The 15603-nt window shown below is 45.2% G+C and overlaps 1 pseudogene; it reads right to left on the bottom strand.

Moving 5' to 3' along the window:
* Positions 1–13315: 13315 nt before the first annotated feature.
* On the bottom strand, positions 13316–13435 carry LOC136642296 (5S ribosomal RNA; annotated as a pseudogene).
* Positions 13436–15603: the final 2168 nt, after the last annotated feature.

Raw genomic sequence — 15603 nt, 5'->3', positions numbered from 1 at the left:
ATAAATTGCTTGAGACATACAAAGGACAAAAGAGGTGGCTGGCTAGAACTGAGCATCCCATTTCACACAACTGAGGTGCCTTATGAATCGATGAATCGAAGCTGGACTAGATGGGCCCTTGGCCTGATCCACCGGGGCTCTTCTTATGTTCTTATGACCTGCCACGTTTCAAAAAGCAAGCAAGTGTTGTGGTCTGAGAGGGAACAGTCTGTGAGGAGACATGTGATGTCTCATGTTGTTATGGCTGTGCTTGGAGGCCTCGAGTGTGGCCATCAGTGCAAAAGGCCTCTCGCCTCCCACCCCAGCCACTACCACAGCACTCCTAGTCATGGCTGATGTCTGGACTGGGAGGAAGCCAGACCTGCGCAAAAGCCAACTGAGAAATGCTTCTGTGGTCTGGACTCTGCCTCCTTGTGGTTTGCTTTGATGTGACTTTTGCAGACCCTGCTTTTAATGTGCTGCTCCTTGAGCACTCAGACAGATATTATTTTCTGAGGATGGCATTGCAGACTGAAAAATACTGGCAGATTCAAATGGGGATAGCTAGAAAAGGAATGGGCAATGGGAGCTGTGGCTCATTTGTGAAGAAGAAAACATAATCAGGACTGAGAGACCTCCAAGCAGAGGCCCATTGGGTCAAGCATTCTGTTTTCAAGTGAAGCCAGCCGGATGACTCTGGAAACTTCCAAATGGGGCAACTGGTTGTCTAAATAGGATAGAGAGATGTCCTATTCTACTAATTTTTTTCTCAGCTGCAGTACCATAATGGACAATTTTAAGTATGCATCCATTTCAATTAAGCAGCATATGCAGTCAAGCTTCAGTTAATCAAAGGCAGGTGCCAGAGCTTGAACCCTCCTTGGTCACATTCCTCAGAAGCCTTGCCCCCTCATCTCAGGTGAGTGATGGGCACTCAGCATACGATTGCCCTCTTTATTATTCATTTGCAAGTTCTAGAACTGAGTTCTTTGGGGCTGACCCTCCAACTGAATTTAAGTCCTACAGACAAGCAGCTAACAAATCTGACCTGAGATTGGGATAGCATACGGAATACCCAGTTTACGGAAACTCCTGCCCAGTAGCTTAATTGGGGCTATGCCCCTGCAGATTTATCTGAACACATTCATTCTTGTTTTAGTGTGCCTTTTATTTTATTACATGGTGGATTTTCGATGGTTGTAAGCCGCTTTGTACGATGGAATATGGGGTATCAATAAATATTTTAGACTGAGTCATACCACTGATACAGAAAGTTAGTGTTGTCTACTCTGACTGGCAATGGCTCCCCAAGATCTTGGGCAGAGGATCTTCCAAGATTTACTCTTGAGACCTGTTAGCTCAGGGACGGTGTTGAAGTGGTCGGCCAAAGGCTGAGGGTTTTGGGCTGAGGGCTTGCACCCATCAGAGGGTCTTCTGGAGCAGGCCAGTTCCTGAACCCTCAATACCAGTGGCTGTGATAAGACACTAATGCTCCATCAGGGACCACATGAGGGTGCTATGGGAATTATCCAAAGTCCCCAGTAACCACTTTGTTTAACTGGATTTTGTGTGGGACTGAAATTGGGACACCACGAATGCAGAATGTGAATCTACAGTTGAGCTGTGGCTGTGAGCTAATGAAAGCACTGGAAGCTTTGAGAAATGGTGTAGGTGACCAGATAAGATAATTGGAACCCAATGGAGAGAGTTTTCAATTGGTGGAATTGAGCTGAAAATTCAAGCAGTGGAAAATATGAGCATGGACTACAACTTCATGCCGCCTCTTCCTTCTGGGCAATAGCTCACATTTTCCATTGCCTCATGTCCAACGGAAGCCGCATAAGGAGACACATGTTCTGTGCAGGTAACCCTAAGCCAGTGTTTGTTGTATTTTGGATCCACTCACTGTACATATTCAAAAGATGATTCTGGAACGACTGTGTGTCTGTCTCACTATCTGGGCAAGTAAGTAAAGGTTCTCTCATCGGGATGTTTTTTTTTCTCAATGTCTGGAAAATTGGAACCATTTCTGATATTTCCTGATACCCCAGAACTGTTCCAAGACTCTTCTAGAGTCAAAGAATGTTCCTTTTCCCTTTTGATCCTCAGATTTGAGCTATCGGAATCGCTAGTGCAGGTCCAAGGAGATGCATTGTGTAGTGGGAGGCTTATAGAGGTATAAGGAGATTTAATTTTAATATTTTTTTAATACAGGTATTTCTATACCACCTTTCTTTGTCCTCAGATTTCTCCTTAGACTTTATTCAAGGCGGTTTACATAGGCAGGCTAATTTAAATCCCCGCAGGGATTTTTACAATTTTGAAAGAAGGTTTCTATCTTTCAAGAAACCGCAACATTCAGATGTTTCTTTCTTGGTCTGGTCGCACATTCTGGCCTCCATCATCCCACGCTCAGAGCAGATGGAATAGCTCGGCTCTGCGTGTCAGCTGCTTCAAGGTCGCACGGTGCTGGTGCCCTCGAACTGGCGAACTTCGGATGTTATTTCCACTTCGGGATTTCCTCTTTCACCTAGGAATCTTCCCAATCCCTCCCCCCGTTGGATAAAGCACATCCGTTTTTGATGTGGCTGTACCAATGGAGGGGGGGAGGGCGGGACAGGATAGTTCTGTTAGTCTAAACATTTCATAGAGATTTTGACATGTTGGGATGTGCACTCTCTCTCTCTCTCTCTCTCTCTCTCTCTCTCTGTGCATGTATGTATGCACACATGCTTGGTCCACATAGGCTTTTGTTCTCTTCTATTTTTAATCTGCAGTTTTGAGTTCATTTTTACACTTCATTTATTCTTTCACCTAGCAGTTCCCAAGGTACAAGAAAATGTTACACAGTCCATCCTGTTTCAGGCAGGGCTGAGTTCTGCCCTGGGGGCTTCTGTAGCTGCTTTCCTGTTATGCCTCTACTGTACAAGGAAACGAGGTTTGAAATTGCTGGTGGGTTACTTGCTTTATTCTAAACCAGTGGTGGCCGCCTAGTGGCTTGTGCTTGAAATTGTGCTCCCAATCACAAGCAATTGCATCCGGGGGTCCTAATGTACTTATTTTAATCAAGTTGCCTAAAGGTTGTTTTTTTTTTTCACATGCTAAAGAAGAAAATGTGCTTTTAAGTTATAAGAGAGATGTGGTCTATGCTTCAAGCTTGTGTTCCCCTTTCCGATTTTGTATACTGTGGCAGAATACTTGTGCTTCACCCCAAAGAACAACTTTGAGTGCTCCTTGAGATTCTGTAAGATCTAGTGTGGTGTAATGGTTACGGTGGTGTATTTCATCTGGGTGGCCATGGGTTCAGATCCCTGCATGGAGGGTTTGCAATAGCGGAACAGTGTTCTGCTGTTGTCAAATGGCTATTGATGGTGCTCTCAGTGCATCACCACTAGCCATTTTGTGAGAACTGCTGCAAGAAGATCCTGTTTCTTGGTGGTAGAGAGGCAGTTTTCTTTCCACCCCACTGGTACTCCCTAGACCTGAATGGGAGCCCTTAGGAATCAAACCCACTTCTAGATGCATAATTCCACCCCCACCCCACCCACCATTGTCACCTACATGGCCTGGCACTGGGTAGTCTCATTTCCTGCTCAACAAGGAATCAGCATTTTAAAATGATGAATCATATTTAATGACAAATGCATTTACATGATATTCTACTGATTGATTTAATCCACAGATCACCGAGTGAAAGTCTCCAGGACTGAATGTCCGAGTGAGGTAAGTCCTGAGCTTAAGCCAGAGTTAGGCTTGAAAGTGCTTAGCTCACACAGCCAAAATAGATAAGAAGAGCCCTGCAGGATCACACCAGCTTCCTAGTCCAGCTTCCTGTTTCTCCCAGTGGCCCACCAAATACCTCAGGGACCACTGAAGACAAGATGATACCTATATCTTGTGGTCACTCTCTTGCATCTGGCATTCAGAGACAGGTTACCTCTGAAGCCTGGAGGTTGCATATATTCATTGTGACCTATAACCTGTGATGGACTTTCCCTCCATAAATCTGTGCAATTCCCTTTTAAAAGCATCTAGGCCAACTGCCATCAGCACTTCCTGTGGCAAGGAATTCCACAGATTAACTACACACTAGGTAAAGAAAGATTTCCTTTTATCTGTTTGAGCCCTTTTCTCAGACAACTTTAGTGCATGCCCCCTAAAATTGATGTCTCCTGTTTAGTGGATGTTCCTTAATAAATACAAGTGGACAGTCATATTTGTTGTTTAATGGTGTGCTCCATTCTTGTATATAGTGGGAATGGAAGTCTCTTTTTTAACATTAGAGTAGGTGTATGGATGGTGGATGATTCAGATGAATTGTTTTCCATCTTAGTTCCCTGCACTTCATCACTTCAGGTCATTTTCTACCAGCCCAGCTCACTTCTGGTATCACAGATGAGTTGGAAGAAAGGTGCTTGGAGTGAAGGCAGGTAAGGCCAAGGAAGGGGGAAGATTCAGTTTCACTTGCACACCTCTCTTGATATAAAATCACACACACACACACTTTGTCCAGCCTCTTCTTGATGATTGGCAACTTTCAGTCTCAAAAGACTATGGTATAAGCCTACAGCACCAGGTATTCCCAGGCAGTCTCCCATCCAAGTACTAAGCAGGCCTGACCCTGCTTAGCTTCCAAGATGCAGGGTAACAGTTCTTGGATATTTAAATAGGACAGATCTGTGAATAACAAAGCTAGTTGTTTGGTGCTGTTTGGAGGGAAATTAAGGAAATTAAGACAACAATCACATGTGTATATATACACATGTATATATCTCTTTTTTAGTGTTGAAAGTGCTTCATGTTTTTGTTTTTTTAACCCCAGGAACCCTTACTGCGATTGTAAGACCTGTAAGTAAGACCAGTGTTAGAAATACCATGTTGCAGATGGGATGAGGGTTGGTCTATGGGAGAGAACAGACACTTTCCTGAAGTCACTTCATGAATTTATAACTGTGTTAGGATGGATTTGTTCTGGGAATTTCTCTGGTGCAGAAGCTCTCAGGGAACCCTTGGGAAGCTCAAATCCTCAAGATTTATTGATTCCCGGATGTCTTTTCTGTAGGACGGTGAGGTGAAGGCAGACTCAACGGCAGTGGCCAAACTGAACTACGCAGAGCTCAGCATTAAGAAGGGAAAAATGCCTGTGCCTCAAAAAGAAATGGTCACTTATGCTTCTGTTGACAGGCAGATTGAATACCTGGAGTAGGTTTGGACAGCCTGTAACCTAGCTCTCAGTCCGATACATCTGAAGGTATGGTGGCTTGGGGGCAAGGAGAAGAAAGAAGTGTGGGAAAAGAGCAGTTTCTCTGACTGAAGGCTTTAAAAAGGAATAGGAAAAGGTAGACGTTTTGGAAATATTTGAAAGTTTCTCTTAAAATGAATGATTCAAGTACGTAAAGTTAAAATGCTGTTTTTCCAGGTGACCATTGCTTTCATTGCTTTAAAATGTGGATTAAGAGTAATTCAGTATGCTTTAAACAACAGTATTAGTAAAAACAAATTTTACTATATGAGCACAGATATAAAGCAATGTACCTAACTGGAGGCCCAATCCTATCCAACTTTCTAGCGCTAATAGTTGGCAACCTTCAGTCTCGAAAGACTATGGTATCGCGCTCTGAAAGGTGGTTCTGGAACAGCGTCTAGTGTGGCTGAAAAGGCCGATTCGGGAGTGACAATCCCTTCCACACCGGGAGCAAGTGCAGTCTGTCCCTGGTCTGTCTCCCTGGCTATGGGCCTTCCTTCTTTGCCTCTTAGCCTCAGACTGTTGGCCAAGTTTCTCTTCAAACTGGGAAAGGCCATGCTGCACAGCCTGCCTCCAAGCGGGCCGCTCAGAGGCCAGGGTTTCCCACTTGTTGAGGTCCACTCCTAAGGCCTTCAGGTCCCTCTTGCAAATGTCCTTGTATCGCAGCTGTGGTCTACCTGTAGGGCGCTTTCCTTGCATGAGTTCTCCATAGAGGAGATCCTTTGGGATCTGGCCATCATCCATTCTCACGACATGACCAAGCCAACGCAGGCGTCTCTGTTTCAGTAGTGAATACATGCTAGGGATTCCAGCACGTTCCAGGACTGTGTTGTTTGGAACTTTGTCCTGCCAGGTGATGCCGAGAATGCGTCGGAGGCAGCGCATGTGGAAAGCGTTCAGTTTCCTTTCCTGTTGTGAGTGAAGAGTCCATGACTCGCTGCAGTACAGAAGTGTACTCAGGACGCAAGCTCTGTAGACCTGGATCTTGGTATGTTCCGTCAGCTTCTTGTTGGACCAGACTCTCTTTGTGAGTCTGGAAAACGTGGTAGCTGCTTTACCAATGCGTTTGTTTAGTTTGGTATCGAGAGAAAGAGTGTCGGAGATCGTTGAGCCAAGGTACACAAAGTCATGGACAACCTCCAGTTCATGTGCAGAGATTGTAATGCAGGGAGGTGAGTCCTTCTAGCGCTGATCAGGCATAATGCAGCCCTGAGATAAGGGAGCAAATATTCCCTTACCTTCAGGAGGCCTCCATGACTGGCTCCCAAGACAGGATATAGTGCATGCCCCATTGGCATGGCTGCACCTGCATTGGAAAGTTGGATAGGATTTGGCCCTGGGATATTTTGAAACCTGGATTTGATAACACAAAGGGTTCTGTTCCCTTGACTGCAATGTTAGAGAAGCTTTTTTCTTTCTATGTATACGTGTGTGTTTGTGTGGTTGGTTGGCAACCTTCAGTCTCGAAAGACTATGGTATAAGCCTACAGCACCTGGTATTCCCAGGCGGTCTCCCATCCAAGTACTAACCAGGCCTGACCCTGCTTAGCTTTGTGTGTGTACTTATTAAAGACGTTGCTATTACAGTTGTTCCTTCATATTGTTGAGGTCTCCTAACTATTCTTTGTTGTATTTTATTGCAGAACTATGTGTATTTTTCAATTTTTCTATTTCAGTTGTATATCTGAGGCCATAGATGCCAGAAGTGCGGGTGAGGGGTAGTTGTTTCTCCTCACTCACAATCCCTCCTGTGGACCACACAAAAGCCTGACCTATTGCTCTGCAACAGAAATGTTCTGTCCCCTTCTGTTGTTACAGTGAGCAGCACTCCCTCAATAACCATTTTCCCCCTCTACATCCCTCTTCCCCAACTGCAGGGGCTGTTGAAGTGACAGTGTCAACCATCCCCTGACACCAGGGTCTTTCTTGCAGGAATTTTGAGCTAATCTTTGGAAGGATATGATCAGAAAAAGGATCAAGCCCTCCACAACTATATGTTGAGTTGCTAACTTTTCAATTTAAAATTGTATCATCTTTGGCCAAGTGCTTTGGAGCATGTGCAGAGTGCCTTTTGCCAGAGGAGAAGCAATGTTTTAAAAAAAATGAAACCAAGAAAACAACGCCTCTGAGGATCTGTAGAGCATCCAGATGTGTATAAAGTTAGAACCTTTCATCATGTGTGGATTGCCTGAACATTTTGAGAAAGCCATATGGACATAAGAAGAGTTCTGCTGGATCAGGCCAAAGGACCATCTACTCCAGCTATCTGACACTAGTGAAATAATAATAACATCAAATAGTTTTGGGTGGCATATATGCACTGCTGAAACAGAGACGCCTGCATTGGCTCAGTCATGTCGTGGGAATGGATGATGGCCTGATCCCAAAGGATCTCCTCTATGGAGAACTCGTGCAAGGAAAGTGCCCTACAGGTAGACCGCAGCTGGGATACAAGGACATCTGCAAGAGGGATCTGAAGGCCTTAGGAGTGGACCTCAACAAGTGGGAAACCCTGGCCTCTGAGCAGCTTGCTTGGAGGCAGGCTGTGCAGCATGGCCTTTCCCAGTTTGAAGAGACACTTTGCCAACAGTCTGAGGCTAAGAGGCAAAGACGGAAGGCCCATAGCCAGGGAGACAGACCAGGGACAGACTGCACCTGCTCCCAGCGTGGAAGGGATTGTTACTCCCGAATTGGCCTTTTGAGCCACACTAGACGCTGTTCCAGAACCACCTTTCAGAGCGCGATACCATAGTCTTTCGAGACTGAAGGTTGCCAACAACAACAACAAGTTGCCCACCTGTTCTTGCATCTCTAAGAGAATGGTCCTGACTGGGCCAATCAATTTATGACTGCTGAGTGACCCTAGTATAAGAACAGCCCCGCTGGATCAGGCCACAGACCCATCTAATCCAGCTTCCTGTATTCCACAGTGGCCCACCAGTATCTTGCTAGTGGAGCAATTTCCAGCAGTTCCTAAGTGTTGTGTGCATGCGTCTTAGGAGAACCCGAGTTTTATCTCTGTAAAGATGAAATCAACCAGCGCTGTACAATGAACAGGGATGGAAAGTCTTCCTTCAGAGCCACTAGAGAGGGCTGCTTCACTGCGGAGCTATTCTATTTTGTTCAAGGATGGCACCAGAATTGCTGCAATTCAAACATTTTGTCATCAGGGGGCAACCTTGCCTTGCTAACACAAAGCTGCAGTGTGGCTGAGCAGAAAATTAGACCATAAAAGGAATGGAGTGGAGAAAGGCGTTTCAGAGTGTTGTAGAAGGTCATAAATGGAGGGATATTTGTCCATTGCAGGCAATTCTGTCTCTGTTGCTTTGGTTGTACTCGTTGTAGTTTGGTAGTACTCTGTTGTTTTGGTAGTACTTCAAAAGAATGCCATACCTGTTTGACTCAGGATCACAGGGCTGACATGAGACCTCCCAGTGCCTCCTGGCATGACATGCGAGGTGTTCTTCTGCTTGTAGTGGTGGCTGGTGAAGTTTGAAGGGGCCTGTTTTCCAGTTCTGTGCTTCTTTTCCACTTGTAATGATTCATGTGTACAATACACATGTACAGTTTTCTTATGTGTATGTACATTTTTGGATAACTCCTATATGCCTAACAAAAGCCCTTCGCTGACATTTCCCCCTCTAATGTATTTCTCAGAAGCATTAATCTGCTGCTCTAGTAAATGACAACTGACAGTCACTTCTTGCATTTTCACATTAGATCTGATACTTAAGTCTTTCTTTCTTTTTTTTTTTTGTATTTTAAGTTAGGCAACCTGAGTTAATGAAAATCATATCCGTAAGTGAATAACTTTGAGCACACAGAAACATTATATAAATACTATTATTGTTCTCTATACTCAGTTCTCTATACTCCCCTGGGGGCTGGGGATAAGAATAGGCCCTCAGTTTGGCTGTACTTGTTGTAAGAGGTGACTAACAGCCACCGGGTAGATGGGACTCGTCAGCCTGGGAAGGCAGCTCATCTGAGAGAAGGAAAACTCTGATCCCAAACCTCCACTGCCTTGTGGCTACATCCAGTTAAGGAAAAGGCTTCAGGAGTCAACCTCGAGGCAAAATCCAGAGCCGGAGTCGCTGAGGCAGTTCATGGCTGAACACAGTCACGTTCTGGCAACTCCTGCGACGCCACTGGAACCAACCGTATTGGCCTCTGCCTTTCCATTGGACCATTTCAGCGACGTGGAGAGGGGGGATTTGCTGCATGGGTAACAGCCTATCCTCCATACCTACTTTACCCAGGCTTCACGCACTGGAGAGGACACTCTGTTCCAGAACCACCATTCAGAGCGTGACCATAGTCTTCCGAGACTGAAGGATGCCAACACTCAGTACCAATTTTCATAGTTTTCATAGATGATCTTTCCAACAAAATAAATATAAGTTCATACAGATATATAAAATAATATATGCAGCAGACTCAGATTGGTTTAACTGTCATTCCTTCTTCCCAGGGAACCTCATCTATGACATTGGCTAGGCATTTCTTAACACAGAATTCTCAACACCCTCTCTCTAAACACCCTCATTGTACATTGTACCCTCATTTTTAGCAGGGGGAGAGTAACTGGCCCACCTCACCCCAGCACTGTCTGTTCTAGTGGCTGTCTGCTGGTATTCCTTTGCATATTTTTAGATTGTGAGCCCTTTTGGGACAGGGAGCCATTTGGTAATTTGATTTTTCTTTGTAAACCGCTTTGTGAACTTTTAGTAGAAAAGCGGTATATAAATACTGTTAATAATAATAATAATAATAATACAGTTCTCAGAATTCCCTTCTGCAGAGGGCAGTATGCCAATTAAAGCATCATTATAAATGTAATTTGTGTTGATAGGCCACCCCGTCTCCAAGAGATGTGTTCTGGTTAACTCTTCTTGTCTTTTTCAGTTGCCCCTGATGACCAGACTGAAATTGCTTTGGGGAAAAAAAAATGGGTTGAATATAACTCTGTTTTGTTCTTTTTGAGTCACATGCATGAGTCAACATGTTCAAATCCACTTAAAAAGTCAACTGAGGTTTCCAGCTACAAATGTAAATTTGCCAGGTCTCTTGAGAGAACATGAGAGAAGACAGAGCTTGGGAACTAGGTGGTGGAGGATGGGTTAATGTTTGATAGGGACAGAAAGTTTTACCTGGAAGATTGGGGCGCACAGTCTAATTGTGACTGGTGATTTGAGGTGGAGTAGGATAGGCACGGGATGGAAGTAATAGCACAGGTTCTGAGGCCACAAACCAGGCAGAAACTAGCTCCCACTTGGTTCTGACTCCCTCCGCCCCACACCCTTGACATTTTACTACTTCCCTGAAGACCCTGGAAAGGTGGCAAAGGCCCCAGTCTTATCTAATTTTCCAGTGTTGATGCAGCTGCAATGTAGCCCCGAGGAAAGGGAACAAATATACACTTACCTGAAGGAGGCCTCCATGACTGCTCTCTGCCAACCACAGGATGCAGCACATGCCCTATTGACATGGTTGCATCAGCCCTGGAAAGTTGGATAGGATTGGGCTCTCGACCTCTGAAATGACATGTCAGCCCTGAGAACTGGCAACCCTATTTCCCACCTTTAAAAATAGTGACCTGGAACAGGTTCTACAGGTAGTTTGATACAATTCTTTTTGCCTTTTTCAGGCACAGGGAATCCATCGAAAATATTGCTAGGTTAAGAACATAAGAACATAAGAACAGCCCCACTGGATCAGGCCATAGGCCCATCTAGTCCAGTTTCCTGTATCTCATAGCGGCCCACCAAAAGGTTCTGGCGAGTCCCAAGCATCTTTCCCCAACTAGCTCAATAGTGGTAAGCAAATTCCATTTTTGCAATACTGAAACTGAAGTTTATGATTGCTTCGAATCTGTGATTCCCCTTGCAGCTCCCACTCTCTTGCGTCACAATTACTTCAGACACTTGAGCGTGATAGCGCCTTGTGTGGGAAATAGACTTATCTCCATCTCTAATGTTCTCAAACCTCTGGGTCTAGATGGCCCCTCTTAGGCTGCAATTCTATAAACAATTACCTAGGAGTAACTCAATGGGACTTACTTCTTAGTTGATATGCCTAGATCCAGTGGCTCAGACCATCATAACTGTCCAAATTTCATATCCCTCAGAATGCCTTTTTTCCTGGCTCTGCAGATTTGCACTTTAAACTTGTTGTTCACCTGGCTAAACTCTTCCTTCTTTTGGATTCCATAAGCATGCGTGGGTAGTGCCAATTTTGACACACTAGATGATCCCAGGACAGCCCTAAGTTGAAAGACGTCCAGACACTTCATGCCAGAATCCTGAGCTCAAAGAAACCATTCTGCTAGAAATTCTGTGGCCCTGGAGGACTCAGCTAATCTGCTGTTTCCCTGGAATAGAAAAAAAAAAGGGAAGAAGGAAGTTTATAAATTGGCAAGAGGCCAATTTGACAAAGACATCAGTGAAGACTATTTTTCTGTTTCATTTCCTTGTAGCTGTTCTGACCCTAGAACCTTTTGGTCCTGTGCATTTATTTTCAGCTCTTCCCTCTTTTTGTAAACAGAATCTCCCCGGAAGATACTTTTTTTTCTTTGAAAATGCTTAAGAATATCCTGCTTGAGACACTTGAGAAAGATGCAGAGCCTTCTGGTGAACCGAGGAGATGATATTTTTTCCACCTTCAGGAAGCTAAATAAAGAGATGTGGTTCTGTGAATTTGACGTCTTAAACTTACTGGGGTCCCAGACTGTAGTTGTGGCTACTACTGTTGTGACTATAGGTTGTCTTCATGAATAGCTCACCCTGACTATAGCAGATGGCATAGAAAACCAGGAATAACTCACTAACGTGCTTTTCAGTGCTAACAAGATGTATACCACATCTGAGGCCTCACTGCAGGTCTAGCTCTTGCAGAAAGTAAGGCAGGCTTTTTGCCTTCTATGATTGTCATCCCTTCAGCCATATTTCTTTATTCCTTTATTACAGTATTTAAATACAGGTTGAGACAAATTATTCGCGTGGGTTCCATTCCAAGCACTCATGTGGATTAAAAAAAATGCACTATAGCAAATCAATTTAAAAAACAAAGTTTCTTTGCTCCAGTGATTAAAAAACAGCCTTGGTGACCTTTTGACTCTAGTAGTAGGCAACCTTCAGTCTCAAAAGACTATGGTATCACGCTCTGAATGGTGGTTCTGGAACAGCGTCTAGTGTGGCTGAAAAGGCCGATTCGGGAGTGACAATGCCTTCCACACCGGGAGCAAGTGCAGTCTTTCCCTGGTCTGTCTCCCTGGCTATGGGCCTTCGTTCTTTGCCTCTTAGCCTCAGACTGCTGGCCAAGTGTCTCTTCAAACTGGAAGAGGCCATGCTGCACAGCCTGCCTCCAAGCAGGCCGCTCAGAGGCCAGGGTTTCCCACTTGTTGAGGTCCACTCCTAAGGCCTTCAGATCCCTCTTGCAGATGTCCTTGTATCTCAGCTGTGGTCTACCATAAGAGTCATTAAGAAGACAATCCATCAGCACTTCACTCAGCCCCTCCTTTCACCAATGCAAAATGATCCCTTTCTTTCACGTGCTCAGGGGGAAGGGAGGGGTCCGAAGGAGAGAGAAAGATTGATGGATTGTTAACCTGCTGCCCCCCCCCTCTCTCATTAAGGAGGCTGTTGTTAAAGGACTGTTCAGTTTTTTTAAAACTGATTTTAAAGGGATGCATTTTCCCCCTTCTCCAGGGATCAGCACATTCCTTCTCATTGGCAGGCGCCATTCAAATTGAGTCAAATCCGTGTATTAAAAATCCATGTATAAATAGGCTGGACCTGTACCACCTTTCTCACAAAGTGGTTTACAAGTATTATTCTATGAGAAAATCTCATCGAAACCCTCCATTTCTCCAGACGTTTCCCTTCATATTGCCGTCATCATCCTGGCTGCTGACTCTTGTGCCCTCTAAGCTCTCGCAGCAAACCAGGCTTCAAGCAGTCTCAAGCAGTTGCCACAGGCAGCAGGTTACCAGGGGGAGTCCACCTCTGTCTGCCCACTTGCTGCTCCTTCTCCTCCTGGTTTAGAAAGGAAAGAGTTGGTTGGCAACCTTCAGTCTTGAAAGACCATGGTATAAGCCTACAGCACCCGGTATTCCCAGGCGGTCTCCCATCCAAGTACTAACCAGGCCTGACCCTGCTTAGCTTCTGAGATCAGATGAGATCAGGCATGTGCAGGGTAACAGTTGCTGCAGAAAGGAAAGAAGGGAATGGGGAAGAGGAAGTCCTGTTGAAAAAGCAGCATAAGAAGAACAGTACATGGCTGTCTTTTTTTTTTTTATTGCGCAGAGGCGGCAGACCCAAGATAGGATCTGGTGTCATTCCAAGTCATGCTGCCACTGCATTCAGGGGTTCTTTTCTAAACTTTAAATGAATGAATAAAGTGGAGCCATTGTGGCTTGCTTCATCTTGCTCCGGAATTCCATGCATTCATAAAATGTGTGAAAAGGAGTCGTGTATCACAATGTGAGGATCAGAGTCTGGACTAAGCTCCAGAGGAACTCTTGGTCTTATCCAGCATGGAAGTTCCTACGCTCTTAATTGCAATGTGTTTTTCAGTGCACATCATGAATGAAAACCTCATGTTAGTTTTCTCATGAAGGAAAGATGAAAAGCATGGCATTTTCTTTTTTCATGATGTTAGCCATTTCCTCTGGGTGAGGGGAGGGTCCGGACATTGCATGGCTCGTTTTCTGTCAGTCTTTTATACGGAGGCTTGATATTCGCTCGGCTTGTGCCGTGTGGTCTGAGGTGCTGTTTTGTGGCATTGACAACAGCAGAACTGTTAAAGATAAGGCATGAGATAACTATGCACTGTTTCTGTGAAAAGCGATGGGCTGGTTGTTTGTTTGTCATGACTGTGGCTATAGTCAGGGCCACTGTGAGGAATTTGATCAGGGGGTATGAAGTTTCTTTTGGGCCCCTTTGCCCAAGGGGTGAAACAGAGCTGGGGAGGGTGGTAGGTGAGCAGAATGGGGGCAGAGAGGGGTGAAATAGGGTGGGGGGGAGTGTGGAGACAGCTGGAAAAGTCTTTGGAACCCAGGTCTACCCACTCAGGTGGTTTCGGTAGCTAGATACAGTAATATGGAACACCAAACACACTCCTCTCTAAAATCTTTTAAACATTGAAAATCATGCAGAAAAGTAGCATCGTATTTGGGCTCACACTAGAATGGAAAGTGTCCTGTTCTTACCAAAACATGCTTCTGCAGCAGCTGTGACCCTGAGCTCCTACACATTCATTCATGGTAAGCAGATCCACAAGCCAAAGAGCTTCTGTAGCAGGCCAGGTTCCTTGTAGATTTGTCGCTGTGTTGAGGAGTGTCTTGTATGCATTCTTAAGCCCAGGGCCTAGGAGAGGGGGGTAAAGGGGGTAATTTGTACCTGGGCCCAGGGTCAAAAAGGGTGCCATGAGCCAAAAGAGGGGACCCAGAAATTTCCTGGGATCTTACATTTTGCTATCTACTCAGACTTGTTCCCTGCACGGGATGCTGGGGACACTACCACGAATGTGTGGCTGCAGCTACTGGCAAGTTATATATGCAGGGCCGCGGAATGCATACATGACAGTCCTTAACACAATCTGGGAGGAAACTGGCCCCATTCCGCTCACCCGTCACCATCCTCCCCCATTCTGCAAAGGGGCCCAAAAGAAACTTAGTACCCCCTAATAAAATTTCTCTTAGAAGACCTGCTTCAGCCTCTTTACCCCTCTCTCCTAGTCCCTGGCTATAGCATCCCCTAGAAGCAGGAGGTAAGGCTTAGTGGGAACTAAAATTGGCAAAGTGACTAATGGAAGTAATAAACAAATGTCTCCCTTTACATGGGGGAGGGGAGCAGTTATCAAAATACAAATGGCTGCTAGAACTTGGGTTCTAGAACTTGATAGCATCACCCCTGGGGGATTGGATACGGGCTCCTAGTTTAGGCCTGAGGGCCAACCTACACATTACATTGTGCTAGGAGGTCCAGAAGGAAAGAGGTGTCCCTAGAGAGCCACCCTCCCAGGTTTGCAGAGACCCTCCCCCCGAAATCCAGGGGGGTTCCCATAGAAAGCAAGCAGTAGATTACTTAAGTGATATGACAACCTCCATCTCCTCTGAATCTGGACCGGATTAGCAGCCCAATCCTAACCAACTTTCCAGCGCTGATGCATCCACAATGCAGCCCCAAGATAATGGAGCAAACATTCCCTTTCCTTGAGGAGGCCTTCATGACTGCCCCTCCATCTCAGGATGCGGCATGTACCCCATTGGCATGGCTGAGTCAGTGCTGGAAAGTTGGTTAGATTTGGGCTGCCAGTTCATGAATCAGGATAAATCCAAGAAAAAATATAAGGGGTTATTCAAGGGCAGATGGGACAGA

Source organism: Tiliqua scincoides, chromosome 2, assembly GCF_035046505.1.
Source record: "Tiliqua scincoides isolate rTilSci1 chromosome 2, rTilSci1.hap2, whole genome shotgun sequence".
NCBI classification, from domain to species: Eukaryota; Metazoa; Chordata; class Lepidosauria; order Squamata; family Scincidae; genus Tiliqua; species Tiliqua scincoides.
This window is presented reverse-complemented; position numbering and strand designations above follow the sequence as displayed.